Here is a 12,500-nt window from a genome sequence, read left to right on the forward strand (position 1 = left end):
ACATGCAAACATACAACATGATGCATCACACATGCATGCATACAACATGATACATCACACATGCATGCATACAACATGATACATCACACATGCATGCATACAACATGATGCATCACACATGCATGGATACAACATGATGCATCACACATGCAAACATACAACATGATACATCACACATGCAAACATACAACATGATGCATCACACATGCATGCATACAACATGATACATCACACATGCATGCATACAACATGATACATAACACATGCATGCATACAACATGATACATCACACGTGCATGCATACAACATGATACATCACACATGCATGCATACAACATGATACATCACACATGCAAACATACAACATGATACATCACACATGCAAACATACAACATGATACATCACACATGCATGCATACAACATGATACATCACACATGCAAACATACAACATGATACATCACACATGCAAACATACAACATGATACATCACACATGCATGCATACAACATGATACATCACACATGCATGCATACAACATGATACATCACACATGCAAACATACAACATGATACATCACACATGCATGCATACAACATGATACATCACACATGCATGCATACAACATGATACATCACACATGCAAACATACAACATGATACATCACACATGCAAACATACAACATGATACATCACACATGCATGCATACAACATGATACATCACACATGCATGCATACAACATGATACATCACACATGCAAACATACAACATGATACATCACACATGCATGCATACAACATGATACATCACACATGCAAACATACAACATGATGCATCACACATGCATGCATACAACATGATACATCACACATGCAAACATACAACATGATACATCACACATGCATGCATACAACATGATACATCACACATGCAAACATACAACATGATGCATCACACATGCATGCATACAACATGATACATCACACATGCATGCATACAACATGATGCATCACACATGCAAACATACAACATGATACATCACACATGCATGCATACAACATGATACATCACACATGCATGCATACAACATGATACATCACACATGCATGCATACAACATGATACATCACACATGCATGCATACAACATGATACATCACACATGCATGCATACAACATGATACATCACACTTGCATGCATACAACATGATACATCACACATGCATGCATACAACATGATACATCACACATGCATGCATACATGATACATCACACATGCATGCATACAACATGATGCATCACACATGCATGCATACAACATGATGCATCACACATGCATGCATACAACATGATGCATCACACATGCAAGCATACAACATGATGCATCACACATGCATGCATACAACATGATGCATCACACATACAACATGATACATCACAATTTCCAGTTTGTCTTTTCAACATGTTGTAAAAGGAGTAGGAAGAAGCAGAGCTCATTTAATCTTACCCCTTTTCTTTTACAGAACAGTTGCTACAACTTTTGTTCACTTCCTTTTGAATGATTGAATGATCTTTATTGTCTTTGAGCATTCACAGGTTCAGCTCCAAGGAAATGTAGGTTCCTTCCCTGAGGTGCTTTGCATTTAAAAAAAGAAGAAACCACACAATATGCAATATATTTTATTTTATATATTACATTTTTTCAATTTATTGACAATATACACCATAAGTAATCACAATCCAAATAAATAAATAATACTCGGTGAAGTAAGTTACATTTCATGTGATGAGATGAGTAAGATTATTTTGAAAATGATTGGATGGATGGATGAAATTCAGAATGTTTATTATCATGGTTCTTCTTCTTTCTACTTAGTAAACACTTTAAGTTTGAAGAGTTTCTTGAAGTGGATCATATTAGTACATTGTTTGATTGCTTTGCTTCATCCATTCCATCATTTAATTCCACATACAGATATACTGAAGGTCTTAAGTGTTGTACGTGCCTACAAATGTTTTATATTACATTTTTCTCTCAGATTATATTTCTCCTCTGTTTCTGAGAAGAATTGTTGCATATTCTTGGGTAGCAGGTTATACTTTGCTTTGTGTATCATTTTAGCTCTTTGCAAATTCACTATATTGTGGAATTTCAGTATTTTTGATTGAATAAATAAAGGGTTTGTATGTTCTCTATATCCAACATGATGTATTATTCTAACTGATCTTTTTTGTAACACTGTTAGAGAATGAAGTTTACTTTTGTTATTATTTCCCATATTTCTACACAATAATCAGATATGTACCACTAGCAAACAGTAGAGAATATAAAGGGATTTTTGGTCTAGAACATATTTAGCTTTATTCATTATTGACGTGTTTCTTGCTACTTTATGTTGTATATTTTTTACATGAGATTTCCAGTTCAATTTATCATCAATCATTATACCTAGAAATTTGGTTTCATTTACTCTTTCAATTTGTATTTGTGTTTTACTTTCCCTTCTACTGTTACCAAATAGTTTTATTTTACTTTTATTGGGATTCAACAATAGTCTGTTTCTGTCAAACCATTTTCTTCATTCGTTCATTTCTTCTGTTATTATTTGTATTATCTTCTGTGTGTTTTCTCCTGAACAAAAGGCTGTTGTGTCATCCGCAAATAATACTAACTTCAAATCTCTTGTAACTTTACAAATGTCATTTATATGGAGATTGAATAGTTTAGGTCCTAGTATTGATCCCTGAGGTACACCACAGGATATATTTAGCGTTGTAGAAGTGTGTTCGCCTCGCTTCACGTATTGTTTCCTGTTGGTTAGATAACTTCTTATCCAGTTTAAGACTAACCCTCTGATGCCATATCGTTGTAGTTGTTTGATTAAAATATTGTCATTAATTATGTCAAATGCTTTAGTTAGATCCACAAACACATTTTTTACTATCTATTGCAGTGGTCACTTCTTCTGTGATTTCAATTAAAGCCATTGAAGTTGAAACATTAGCTCTGCATCCATATTGGTTCTTCACGAGGATTCTATTTTTATTTATGAAACTCTAATCTTTTATTGAACAGTTTTTCAAGGTTTCTAGAAAATTGTGGAAGTAAAGAAACAGGTTTATAATTTGTAAATAGATGTTTGTCTCCAGTCTTAAAAATTGGTGCAACTTGAGCTATTTTCATTTTGTTGGGAAATGTACCTGTTTGAAATGATAGCTGACTAATAGACATTAATGGTCCTCAGATCTCTTCAAGAACCTTTTTTATCGTTTCCATATCAATTATGTTACAATCAGTTGAAGTCTTAAATTGACATTTTTTCACGACAATAACAATTTCCTCCTGTGTCACATTACTGAGGAAGATGGAGTTGGGATTTCGCTGTAAAGCAAGGGTCTCAAACTGAATTAACCTGGGGGCCACTGGATGCAGAAACTGGGTGAGGCTGAGCCGCAAGAAAAGATTTCTTAGAAAATCTAACATGCACTTTTTAATGAATTCACCTTCTAAGAATGTCTTGCCCGCCCCAGCAACATACTTGCTGTCATGTATGATGCTGAAAAAAGGGGGTACTTGTATTAAAAGAATGTTGACAGGGGGTACATCACTGAAAAAAGGGGGTACTTGTATTAAAAGAATGTTGACAGGGGGTACATCACTGAAAAAAGGGGGTACTTGTATTAAAAGAATGTTGACAGGGGGTACATCACTGAAAAAAGGGGGTACTTGCTCTAAAGTATCATTCTAGTCCTCAATTGAAACTGGGTCTGGAATACTTTCTTCTAATTTTGGTCCAACATTTACAAAGTAATTATTAAAGCTTCCAACTACTTCCTTTATGTTGTCATTATGTTTATTTCCATCTAAGAAGTATTGGGGTTAATCCCTCTTAGTGCCATTTTTATTAATACTATTGAGGATGAGCCATGTTGCTCTCATACTATTTGTGTTCCTGTCCAATACTTCACTGTAATATTCTTTCTACATGATCCTAGTACGTCTGGTAACTTGTTTCTATACTTTTTGTACTCAACTTCTGCCTCTGTAGTTCTTTGTGCTATAACATTTTCTATATAGTGTATTCTTCTTTGGGCTTCACGGTGGAGGAGGGGTTAGTGTGTCTGCCTCACAATACCAAGGTCCTGCAGTCTTGGGTTCAATCCCAGGCTCGGGATCTTTCTGTGTGGAGTTTGCATGTTCTCCCTGTGACCTTCTGGGCTTCCTCCCACCTCCAAAGACATGCACCTGGGGATAGGCCCCTCCCACCTCAAAAGACTTGCACCTGGGGATAGGCCCCTCCCACCTCAAAAGACTTGCACCTGGGGATAGGCCCCTCCCACCTCAAAGACATGCACCTGGGGATAGGCCCCTCCCACCTCAAAGACATGCACCTGGGGATAGGCCCCTCCCACCTCCAAAGACATGCACCTGGGGATAGGCCCCTCCCACCTCCAAAGACATGCACCTGGGGATAGGCCCCTCCCACCTCCAAAGACATGCACCTGGGGATAGGCCCCTCCCACCTCAAAAGACTTGCACCTGGGGATAGGCCCCTCCCACCTCAAAAGACTTGCACCTGGGGATAGGCCCCTCCCACCTCAAAGACATGCACCTGGGGATAGGCCCCTCCCACCTCAAAGACATGCACCTGGGGATAGGCCCCTCCCACCTCCAAAGACATGCACCTGGGGATAGGCCCCTCCCACCTCAAAAGACTTGCACCTGGGGATAGGCCCCTCCCACCTCAAAGACATGCACCTGGGGATAGGCCCCTCCCACCTCAAAGACATGCACCTGGGGATAGGCCCCTCCCACCTCCAAAGACATGCACCTGGGGATAGGCCCCTCCCACCTCAAAAGACTTGCACCTGGGGATAGGCCCCTCCCACCTCAAAGACATGCACCTGGGGATAGGCCCCTCCCACCTCAAAGACATGCACCTGGGGATAGGCCCCTCCCACCTCAAAGACATGCACCTGGGGATAGGCCCCTCCCACCTCAAAGACATGCACCTGGGGATAGGCCCCTCCCACCTCAAAGACATGCACCTGGGGATAGGCCCCTCCCACCTCCAAAGACCTGCACCTGGGGATAGGCCCCTCCCACCTCCAAAGACATGCACCTGGGGATAGGCCCCTCCCACCTCCAAAGACATGCACCTGGGGATAGGCCCCTCCCACCTCCAAAGACATGCACCTGGGGATAGGTTGATTGGCAACACTAAATGCTCCCTAGTGTGTGAATGTTGTCTATCTGTGTTGGCCCTGTGATGAGGTGGCGACTTGTCCAGGGTGTATCCCGCCTTCCACCTGATTGTAGCTGAGATAGGCACCAGCGCCCCCTGCAACCCCAAAGGGAATAAGCGGTAGAAAATGGATGGATATACTGTATATATACACTTGTTTTATCTCCTCCTAGTATTTTTGTGAAAGTGCAGCGTTGACAAGTCTTGGTGTCAAAAAGATGGTTTGCTAGTGAGCATTAAAAGCTGATAGTGCCATGAAAGTGAAGCGGGAGGCCAAGATTTTAGCAATCAGGTTTCACTCCTGAATGCTCCAATGCAGCAAACAGATTGACTCTGGTCCCGTGCAAGAGAAGCTCCCCTGCTTCCCTGCAGTTTTGTACTTCTTCAGCGTCTTTGCTTGACATGAAACTGCTGTTGTCCTCCAACTGTGCCGTGTGGCAGTGTTGTCTTGTGCAGCTGCCAGAGGATTCACAGTGTCCTGCCACAGCCTCACTCAGGTGTTAATTATGTGGTGCAGGTGTGAGGTATGAGCTGGGGGGCCATGTGAGCTGCAGACACCCCGTGGTGTGACCATCTTGCTGCTCCCTGGACCTGCTGGCATGTGCTTCAAGTCTCAGCCGGGGAAGGAAGCCAGAGACTCGGAGGAGGAATGGCGCCCAGAAGAATGGAAACTAAACCTCTCATCTTGTGTGTGAAGACGCTGCTGCTGTTTTACTCCTTCATCTTCTGGGTGAGAACACTTTGTCTTCTCATTCTTTGCTTCTTGGGAGTCATCTGACATCTTCACTCGTGTTTGTCTGGGGAAACTTTCAACACATGGGATAGATAGAGAAGGAAAGAAAAAGCTGTTTTGAAAGCACCTTGACATAAGAAGTGAGCAGGTGTGCACCTTGACATAAGAAGTGAGCAGGTGTGCACCTTGACATAAGAAGTGAGCAGGTGTGCACCTTGACATAAGAAGTGAGCAGGTGTGCACGTTGACAGAGGTGAGCAGGTGTGGACCTTGACATAAGAAGTGAGCAGGTGTGCACGTTGACAGAGGTGAGCAGGTGTGCACCTTGACATAAGAAGTGAGCAGGTGTGCACCTTGACATAAGAAGTGAGCAGGTGTGCACCTTGACATAAGAAGTGAGCAGGTGTGCACCTTGACATAAGGAGTGAGCAGGTGTGCACATTGACATAAGGAGTGAGCAGGTGTGCACCTTGACATAAGAAGTGAGCAGGTGTGCACGTTGACATAAGAAGTGAGCAGGTGTGCACCTTGACATAAGGAGTGAGCAGGTGTGCACCTTGACATAAGAAGTGAGCAGGTGTGCATGTTGACATAAGGAGGGAGCAGGTGTGCACCTTGACATAAGAAGTGAGCAGGTGTGCACCTTGACATAAGAAGTGAGCAGGTGTGCACCTTGACATAAGGAGTGAGCAGGTGTGCACGTTGACATAAGGAGTGAGCAGGTGTGCACCTTGCCATCCTCCAATAAGAAGTGAGCAGGTGTGCTTCGAGTACCTCAAGCCATGAATGAAAATGACTTGAGCAAAATAAAAATGTCTCATCAGGAAATAACTTGGGTCTTTTGTCCTTGACAATCACAATAACAACTTAGTTTTACTAAGTCAAAGTACAGGTGTTGTTCGTACCTGTAATATGTTCTTCCAATAAGGAATGATGGACATCCCTTCAGACACCAACTAATATTAACACAAAACACATTTTATGGATAAAAACTATATTTCAGTCATCAATTAATCAAAGTTTACTTTTAAAGCCCTAAATCACCAGTGTCTCAAAGGGCTGCACAAGTCACATTGACATCCTCGGCTCAGACTTCCACATCAGGGCAAGGAAAAACTCAACCCAATAGGTCAATGAGAACCCTTGGAGAGGACTTTAGATGTGAGAGTCCAGTCCATAGTGGATCTAACATAATAGTGAGAGTCCAGTCCATAGTGGATCCAACATAATAGTGAGAGAGTCCAGTCCATAGTGGATCTAACATAATAGTGAGAGAGTCCAGTCCATAGTGGATCTAACATAATAGTGTGAGAGTCCAGTCCATAGTGGATCTAACATAATAGTGAGAGAGTCCAGTCCATAGTGGATCTAACATAATAGTGTGAGTCCAGTCCATAGTGGATCTAACATAATAGTGTGAGTCCAGTCCATAGTGGATCTAACATAATAGTGTGAGAGTCCAGTCCATAGTGGATCTAACATAATAGTGAGAGAGTCCAGTCCATAGTGGATCTAACATAATAGTGAGAGAGTCCAGTCCATAGTGGATCTAACATAATAGTGTGAGAGTCCAGTCCATAGTGGATCTAACATAATAGTGTGAGAGTCCAGTCCATAGTGGATCTAACATAATAGTGAGAGAGTCCAGTCCATAGTGGATCTAACATAATAGTGTGAGTCCAGTCCATAGTGGATCTAACATAATAGTGAGAGTCCAGTCCATAGTGGATCTAACATAATAGTGAGAGTCCAGTCCATAGTGGATCTAACATAATAGTGAGAGTCCAGTCCATAGTGGATCCAACATAATAGTGAGAGAGTCCAGTCCATAGTGGATCTAACATAATAGTGAGAGAGTCCAGTCCATAGTGGATCTAACATAATAGTGTGAGAGTCCAGTCCATAGTGGATCTAACATAATAGTGTGAGAGTCCAGTCCATAGTGGATCTAACATAATAGTATGAGAGTCCAGTCCATAGTGGATCTAACATAATAGTGAGAGTCCAGTCCATAGTGGATCTAACATAATAGTGAGAGTCCAGTCCATAGTGGATCTAACATAATAGTGAGAGTCCAGTCCATAGTGGATCTAACATAATAGTGAGAGTCCAGTCCATAGTGGATCTAACATAATAGTGAGAGTCCAGTCCATAGTGGATCTAACATAATAGTGAGAGTCCAGTCCATAGTGGATCTAACATAATAGTGAGAGAGTCCAGTCCATAGTGGATCTAACATAATAGTGAGAGTCCAGTCCATAGTGGATCTAACATAATAGTGAGAGTCCAGTCCATAGTGGATCTAACATAATAGTGTGAGAGTCCAGTCCATAGTGGATCTAAATTAATAGTGTGAGAGTCCAGTCCATAGTGGATCTAACATAATAGTGTGAGAGTCCAGTCCATAGTGGATCTAACATAATAGTGAGAGTCCAGTCCATAGTGGATCTAACATTATAGTGTGAGAGTCCAGTCCATAGTGGATCCAACATAATAGTGAGAGTCCAGTCCATAGTGGATCTAACATAATAGTGAGAGTCCAGTCCATAGTGGATCTAACATAATAGTGAGAGTCCAGTCCATAGTGGATCTAACATAATAGTGAGAGTCCAGTCCATAGTGGATCTAACATAATAGTGAGAGTCCAGTCCATAGTGGATCTAACATAATAGTGAGAGTCCAGTCCATAGTGGATCTAACATAATAGTGTGAGAGTCCAGTCCATAGTGGATCTAAATTAATAGTGTGAGAGTCCAGTCCATAGTGGATCTAACATAATAGTGTGAGAGTCCAGTCCATAGTGGATCTAACATAATAGTGAGAGTCCAGTCCATAGTGGATCTAACATAATAGTGAGAGTCCAGTCCATAGTGGATCTAACATAACAGTGTGAGAGTCCAGTCCATAGTGGATCTAACATAATAGTGAGAGTCCAGTCCATGGTGGATCTAACATAATAGTGAGAGTCCAGTCCATAGTGGATCTAACATAATAGTGAGAGAGTCCAGTCCATAGTGGATCTAACATAATAGTGAGAGTCCAGTCCATAGTGGATCTAACATAATAGTGAGAGTCCAGTCCATAGTGGATCTAACATAATAGTGTGAGAGTCCAGTCCATAGTGGATCTAACATAATAGTGTGAGAGTCCAGTCCATAGTGGATCTAACATAATATTGTGAGAGTCCAGTCCATAGTGGATCTAACATAATAGTGAGAGTCCAGTCCATAGTGGATCTAACATAATAGTGAGAGTCCAGTCCATAGTGGATCTAACATAATAGTGTGAGAGTCCAGTCCATAGTGGATCTAACATAATATTGTGAGAGTCCAGTCCATAGTGGATCTAACATAATAGTGAGAGTCTAGTCCATAGTGGATCTAACATAATAGTGTGAGAGTCCAGTCCATGGTGGATCTAACATAATAGTGAGAGTCCAGTCCATAGTGGATCTAACATAATAGTGAGAGAGTCCAGTCCATAGTGGATCTAACATAATAGTGAGAGTCCAGTCCATAGTGGATCTAACATAATAGTGTGAGAGTCCAGTCCATAGTGGATCTAACATAATATTGTGAGAGTCCAGTCCATAGTGGATCTAACATAATAGTGAGAGTCTAGTCCATAGTGGATCTAACATAATAGTGTGAGAGTCCAGTCCATAGTGGATCTAACATAATAGTGAGAGTCCAGTCCATAGTGGATCTAACATAATGGTGTGAGTCCAGTCCATAGTGGATCTAACATAATAGTGAGAGTCCAGTCCATAGTGGATCTAACATAATAGTGTGAGAGTCCAGTCCATAGTGGATCTAACATAATAGTGTGAGAGTCCAGTCCATAGTGGATCTAACATAATAGTGAGAGTCTAGTCCATAGTGGATCTAACATAATAGTGTGAGAGTCCAGTCCATAGTGGATCTAACATAATAGTGAGAGTCCAGTCCATAGTGGATCTAACATAATGGTGTGAGTCCAGTCCATAGTGGATCTAACATAATAGTGAGAGTCCAGTCCATAGTGGATCTAACATAATAGTGTGAGAGTCCAGTCCATAGTGGATCTAACATAATAGTGTGAGAGTCCAGTCCATAGTGGATCTAACATAATAGTGTGAGAGTCCAGTCCATAGTGGATCTAACATAATAGTGTGAGAGTCCAGTCCATAGTGGATCTAACATAATAGTGTGAGAGTCCAGTCCATAGTGGATCTAACATAATAGTGTGAGAGTCCAGTCCATAGTGGATCTAACATAATAGTGAGAGTCCAGTCCATAGTGGATCTAACATAATAGTGTGAGAGTCCAGTCCATAGTGGATCTAACATAATAGTGTGAGAGTCCAGTCCATAGTGAATCTAACATAATAGTGTGAGAGTCCAGTCCATAGTGGATCTAACATAATAGTGTGAGAGTCCAGTCCATAGTGGATCTAACATAATAGTGTGAGAGTCCAGTCCATAGTGGATCTAACATAATAGTGAGAGAGTCCAGTCCATAGTGGATCTAACATAATGGTGTGAGTCCAGTCCATAGTGGATCTAACATAATAGTGTGAGAGTCCAGTCCATAGTGGATCTAACATAATAGTGTGAGAGTCCAGTCCATAGTGGATCTAACATAATAGTGTGAGAGTCCAGTCCATAGTGAATCTTAGATAATCAGCACCCATGGCACCCAAGAAAACACAAACCCAGGGGTGCTGAAACAGAACTAAGGGAGTCTTTAACTAAACAAAACAAGATCCAGGGAACGGATCATCACAACATTTCTGCTGAAACTCATTAGAGATGCGGGGTGTACAAAAACCGAGGTGCCGCTGTACAAGTAAAATGTAAACTTTCAATTAATTTGTGAAGCTTCACGGCGAGATGAAGACAAAATGTACAAAATGTACAAAATGTACAAAATGTACCTGCGACCTAACAAATTGGAACAAAAAGTAGTCAAAAGGTGCTTTAAGTTAGTTTGATGTTGTCCTCTAGCATGTGAACCAGGAAACTAGGAACTGGGTTGGCAGACAACACATGATCACACCAGACATAAAATAATTGTATTTTAAAGAAAAATGTTGGATAAATAAATGATTACTTGATATCAGTTTTATTAATACAACATATTATACAGTACAGACCAGCAGTTAGGACACACCTTCTCATCCAATATTAGTCCTGCATGTACAGTACAGACCAGCAGTTAGGACACACCTTCTCATCCAATATTAGTCCTGCATGTACAGTACAGACCAGCAGTTAGGACACACCTCCTCATTCAATATTAGTCCTGCATGTACAGTACAGACCAGCAGTTAGGACACACCTCCTCATCCAATATTAGTCCTGCATGTACAGTACAGACCAGCAGTTAGGACACACCTTCTCCTCATCAATATTAGTCCTGCATGTACAGTACAGACCAGCAGTTAGGACACACCTTCTCCTCATCCAATATTAGTCCTGCATGTACAGTACAGACCAGCAGTTAGGACACACCTTCTCCTCATCCAATATTAGTCCTGCATGTACAGTACAGACCAGCAGTTAGGACACACCTCCTCATCCAATATTAGTCCTGCATGTACAGTACAGACCAGCAGTTAGGACACACCTCCTCATCCAATATTAGTCCTGCATGTACAGTACAGACCAGCAGTTAGGACACACCTTCTCCTCATCCAATATTAGTCCTGCATGTACAGTACAGACCAGCAGTTAGGACACACCTTCTCCTCATCCAATATTAGTCCTGCATGTACAGTACAGACCAGCAGTTAGGACACACCTTCTCCTCATCCAATATTAGTCCTGCATGTACAGTACAGACCAGCAGTTAGGACACACCTTCTCCTCATCCAATATTAGTCCTGCATGTACAGTACAGACCAGCAGTTAGGACACACCTTCTCCTCATCCAATATTAGTCCTGCATGTACAGTACAGACCAGCAGTTAGGACACACCTCCTCATTCAATATTAGTCCTGCATGTACAGTACAGACCAGCAGTTAGGACACACCTCCTCATCCAATATTAGTCCTGCATGTACAGTACAGACCAGCAGTTAGGCCACACCTTCTCCTCATCCAATATTAGTCCTGCATGTACAGTACAGACCAGCAGTTAGGACACACCTCCCCATCCAATATTAGTCCTGCATGTACAGTACAGACCAGCAGTTAGGACACACCTTCTCCTCATCCAATATTAGTCCTGCATGTACAGTACAGACCAGCAGTTAGGACACACCTCCTCATTCAATATTAGTCCTGCATGTACAGTACAGACCAGCAGTTAGGACACACCTTCTCCTCATCAATATTAGTCCTGCATGTACAGTACAGACCAGCAGTTAGGACACACCTCCTCATCCAATATTAGTCCTGCATGTACAGTACAGACCAGCAGTTAGGACACACCTTCTCCTCATCCAATATTAGTCCTGCATGTACAGTACAGACCAGCAGTTAGGACACACCTTCTCCTCATCCAATATTAGTCCTGCATGTACAGTACAGACCAGCAGT

At 41.6% G+C, this 12,500-nt stretch overlaps 1 protein-coding gene across 4 annotated transcripts in view; it reads left to right on the plus strand.

Moving 5' to 3' along the window:
- Positions 1 to 3,004, plus strand: part of xdh (xanthine dehydrogenase) — a 59,269-nt gene extending 56,265 nt beyond the window's left edge. For all 4 annotated transcript variants that reach the window (XM_061889967.1, XM_061889968.1, XM_061889969.1 and 1 more), the window contains one exon: positions 1 to 3,004. This exon is cut by the window's left edge and continues 179 nt beyond it. The gene's annotated coding sequence lies outside the window, so the exon portion shown is untranslated.
- Positions 3,005 to 12,500: the final 9,496 nt, after the last annotated feature.

This window comes from Nerophis ophidion, linkage group LG27 (assembly GCF_033978795.1).
Source record: "Nerophis ophidion isolate RoL-2023_Sa linkage group LG27, RoL_Noph_v1.0, whole genome shotgun sequence".
In the NCBI taxonomy this organism is placed as follows: Eukaryota; Metazoa; Chordata; class Actinopteri; order Syngnathiformes; family Syngnathidae; genus Nerophis; species Nerophis ophidion.